The 5,000-nt window shown below is 40.7% G+C and overlaps 1 protein-coding gene across 1 annotated transcript in view; it reads right to left on the bottom strand.

Moving 5' to 3' along the window:
* LOC125036946 overlaps positions 1 to 5,000 on the bottom strand; it is a 71,426-nt gene that overhangs the window by 16,460 nt on the left and 49,966 nt on the right. The gene's annotated exons all lie outside the window — the stretch shown is intronic.

Below are 5,000 nucleotides of genomic sequence, written 5' to 3'. Positions count from 1 at the left end.
CTCTCTGTCTCCCTCTCTATCTCTCTGTCTCCCTCTCCCTCTCTATCTCTTTTTCTCCCTCTTCCTATCCCTCTCCCTCTTCCTCTCAAATATAGTAGGAAAAAACACCGAAAATATCTTATTGTAAACTAAACAATAGTCAAGGAAAAAGGTGAAGAAAGTAAAATCCAAGAGAGCATAAAACACAATAGGAACACCTGTCATAGAAAACGAGAATGCCACAGATGATAAAAAAAAGACTGACGAGATGCGGATGATAAAGAAATATCTTCATATCAACTTTCATATTTGACATTTGATTATTATTCAAGATACAGATGAGACAATTCTCTTAAAATAAACACATAACACCATATGTTATTTTACCAAAAAAATAATCATCATTATATATTATACAAAGCACAGCAGATACACAGAGAAATAAATAAACTATTAGATTAATCAATTTTATAAGAAAACTATCAATGTTATCCCTCTTTACTTTCCAACAGTTACCTGAAAATAATCTTACACCGGAATATAGATCGAAAGGTATAACAGGAAAAAAAAAAAAAAAAAATAAAAAAAAGATAAAAAAAACTGAAAAAAAAACATTGTAGTCCAGATGCACCATCAGACATCTTCATGAAAAGTGTTATAAAAAAAATATCTTTCATCATCATCATAAAAAAGGACTTAAAAAAACATGCTTATCTTTTTTCCTTTTTTTTATGACACAAACAATAAATCTCGCTTATGTGTAATCATAGCGGTGATGTCTCCCCACCCCCCTCTCTCTCTCCTTCCCTCGCTCTCTTCTCTCTTCTCTCTCTCTCTTACCCTTTTCTTCTCTCACTCACTTTCCTTTTCTCCCCCTCCCTCTCCCTCTCCCGTTACCTGTCTCCCTCACTCTCTCCCTCTTCCTCTCCCTCACATTCTCTCTCTATCTATCTATCTATCTATCTATCTATCTATATATCTATCTCTCTCTCTCTCTCTCTCTCTCTCTCTCTCTCTCTCTCTCTCTCTCTCTCTCTCTCTCTCTCTCTCCCTCTCTCTCTCTCTCTCTCTCTCTCTCTCTCTCTCTCTCTCTCTCTCTCTCTCCTCTCTCTCTCTTTCTCTCTCTCTCTCTCTCTCTCTCTCTGGTTACCCCTCCCTCTCCCTCACCCTCTCCCTTTCCCTCTCCTTCTCCTTCTCCCTCTCCCTCTTCCCTTCCCCCTCCTTCTCCCCCTCCCACTCCCCCCCCCCTTCCCTCCCCCCCCTTCCCCTCCCTCCCCCTCTTTCCCCCCTTCCCAAACTCTCCTTCGCCCTTCTTCTCCCCTTCCACAAACCCCTTTCCCCTTCCACTTCCCTCTCCCTCCCCTTCCCCCCCTCTCCTCTTCCCCGTCCCCCTCCCCCTCTCCTTTTCCCCTTCCCTTTCCCCTTCCCCCTCTCCCCTTCCCCCTTCCTTTCTCTCTTCCCTCCCCCTTCCCTTCTCTCCCTCCCGACCCACATCCCGCACATCTTAATACACCCGCCAGAAATCCACGTTTGACCCACATCTCAGGCGCCCACGCACCCGTCCTCTTTCGCCATACGCCCGTAACCCAAATAGACTCGTCCTTTTTCCCTTAACGATGCAATTACGTCACAATTACAACGACGGTGGAGAGCTGACGAGGAGAGCCGTTCGCGGGGCTGTGGCGGGTCCGGCGGTCTACTGGCGCGAGGCGACGGCGAGGTCGGTTCTTATGGGGACAGTAGTGATAAAACTTGAAATAATAATGACAAAAAAAAACGATATAATAATTATAAAAAGGATAAGGATGATTGTAATTGTAATAATGTAAAACGATATAATGATTATAAAAAGGATAAAGATAATTATATTTAGAATGATTCTAATAAAAATAATAATGACAATGATAATAGTAAAGATGATGATAATGATAATGATAATAATGATTATGATAATAGTAATAATAATAATAGTAATAATAATAATAATAATAATAATAATAATAATAATAATAATAATAATAATAATAATGATAATAATAACAACAATGATAACGATAATCATCATCGTCCCCATCATCATCATAATTACCATAATAATAATAACGACGACGATAATAATTATGATAGCGATAACAATGATATTAATTAATATAATGAAGATGCTGATGATTCCGTCTTTATCTTCACCATCCTTTCCATTACATTAACATACAAGCGAATTTGTATATATAAAACACAATGGAAAAACTGAATACAATAACAATTTACGCCATAACCATATGATGGAAGTTATGAAAATAAATAAGAAAAGAAAATCCCCTGCATTGAGCTACGATTAGAAATAATGGAAATAATAGTAAGTTGAACCTTGAACCCACTTATCCCAGTTTTGATAAGGGACACTTTACTTCGAGAGCACTTTTCGTGATTTACTTAAAGTGTTCCCTATTCCTTGAAATCCTGAAATTTCTCCCTTATAGTCCACTTTCGTTTTCCTTTTTATTTTGCCTCATATACTGAATAAAATGTGATTGATGAAGTGAATTTTGAAATTTGTCTGTGGTTTGGTGGGTGGTAGAATTTACAGGAATGTTATACTGTAAATATTTACCATCGTCAAAAGTGTATTAAAATTATCATCAATCTCGACTGAGCAACTTTAACCATTTGTTCATCTGATCGACATCCACTAAGTAAACTGACATAAATATCAGTGTCTTAACATTTTACTTCTATTCATGTATTCTGGTCCACAGCGCCCTCCAATCTCCGCGCCACGCCAGGGACCGCAGGACGGAGGATCTGTCACGGAACCGGACTCACCGGCCCGCGCCCTCCGCCCTTGCCACTCTTCATTTCCGTGACGCCTTCCGATGCCTCCTCCTCCATCCTTCCTCTACCCTAGATTTACTCCATCACTTCCCCCCGTAAAGAAGCGCTCTTAATTTTGTCTCTTTCGTTTGTTCGTTCTTATTCCCTCTTCTCTTTCATTTGCCCTTCGCCTTATCTAATTTTTCTACCTCGTAGTCTCAGTTCCCCTTCCTTTTCCCTTTTTCCTTCCTCTCCTCTTCTCTTTTCTCCTCTGCCCCTCCCCTTGCATGCACGTCCCAGGTTCTATTTATACTCTGATAGGTTGACCTTATGAGTTTAAAACACTTGTAGAAGCCGAACTTAACACACGGGCGCAGGCAGACACAAGTACACACTCGCAGTATAGAGAAGGTAATGACAGGAAATTCGTAATCTGGGATACGGCCCTTACGTAATATTCAAATATTTGTTCAAATTGTTAAAGGATATTTATTGCTTTTTTTTTCTTTTTTTTTTTAATCATTTAGGAATTTTAAATGAAAAAGTGGAGGAGGCACAGCGAGTTCAAAAGCCTGATCAACGGAACCGACATGAAGACGCACATCCGACCCTCGTAAAGAAACACACGATCCCGGAACCTCACTGCGGCACAAAACACTCCCTGAAACCCATCCGTGGACCCTGCCTCCCTACCTCCACCCTTCCGCAACCATATCCATCTCCACTTCATACCCTTATTATTATCCACCATCATTACCCTTACATTAACCCTTACTCCACCTATCCGATCCACCTCCAACCCTACCCCCTTTCCCCTCCACCTCCACCTCACCCCCTATCCCCTTCAATCCACCTCCCTACCCCCACTCTATCTATCCCATCCACCTCCACCCTCCCCCTTTCCCCTCCACCTGCCTCCTCTCCCCCCGACCCCCCCCCCCCCCCGAATCAACTCAAGGGGCCACGCGGACATCCGGAGGTGGGGTTGTTTGGGGGAGGGGGAGGGGGCCATTAATTGACCGCAATATCAAGGTTTCGTCATCTTACCTCTACCACCTCCCTACTCCGACCCCCTCCCCATCCCTTTCCCTTTCTCCCTCCCCTTCCCCTTCCCCTTCCCCTTCCCCTTCCCCTTCCCATCCTCCTTCCCTTTCCCCTACCCCCTCCCCCCTGTGGCACTCTCGTGTTCCCTGGTCTTTTGATGGCACTTGTTAAGGCTTCGAGGCCACCGGAAGTCAAGGAAGAAGAAATAGAAGAAACAGAAGGAGAAGAAGAAAAGAAGAAAAAGGAGAAAAAACATAAGGAGAAGAAGCAGAAGAAGAAGAAGAAGAAGAAGAAGAAGAAGAAGAAGAAGAAGAAGAAGAAGAAGAAGAAGAAGAAGAAGAAGAAGAAGAAGAAGAGAAGAAGAAGAAGAAGAAAAGAAAGAGAAGAAGAAGAAAAAGGAAAAGGAAAAGGAGGAGGAGAAAGAGAAGGAAAAGGGAAAGGAGAAGAAGAAGGAGAAGAAGGGGAAGAAAAAGAGAAAAAAGAAAAGAAGAGCAAAGGAAAAGAAGAAGAAAAAATGAAGAAATTGAAGAAGAAAGAAAAAGGGGAGGGAGGAGTAGGAGTTGTAGCAGAAGGAGCAGGAGGAAGACTGGGAATAATAATGATAATAAGAAGAAGCATAATAAGAAGAAGAGGAGAAAATGTCGATAACAGAGCAAAGCAAGAAAAAAAAATAGGGAAAAAAGAGGAAGAAAAAGAAGACGAATATGAGAAGACATGGAAACAGAAGACGAAGGAGGGGAAGAGAAATAAAAAGAAGAGAGAGAAAGTTTTAAAGAGAAAATAAGGTAGACAGAGGGAAGGTCTAAGAAACGCTGATAAATGAGAAGTGGGATGGGCTGGCGATGACGCATGGATAACAGAATAGATTAATTAAGTGACAAGCAGGAGGAAAAAATGAAAGGAAAACTAGGGAGGTTATGCACAAAGGACAGAAAAAATTAAATGTTAGAATATTGGGGAAAAAAGAAAGAAAGCAAATTAAACATAAGGTCATATGTAGAATAAAAAAGGTAAAACAAATAATAATTTAGAGAAAAGATATACAATAAAAGAAGAATAAAATACAAAAATATGGTAAAATAAGAAAAAAAGAGAAAACACAAAAAACATGGTGAATAATAGGAAAATAAAGAAATAGGAAAATACATGCAGAGAAGTAGAACAAG

This window comes from Penaeus chinensis, chromosome 22 (genome assembly GCF_019202785.1).
Source record: "Penaeus chinensis breed Huanghai No. 1 chromosome 22, ASM1920278v2, whole genome shotgun sequence".
Lineage (NCBI taxonomy): Eukaryota > Metazoa > Arthropoda > Malacostraca > Decapoda > Penaeidae > Penaeus > Penaeus chinensis.
Note: the sequence above shows the minus strand (reverse complement) of the source record. Positions and strands in the feature narration are given on the sequence as shown.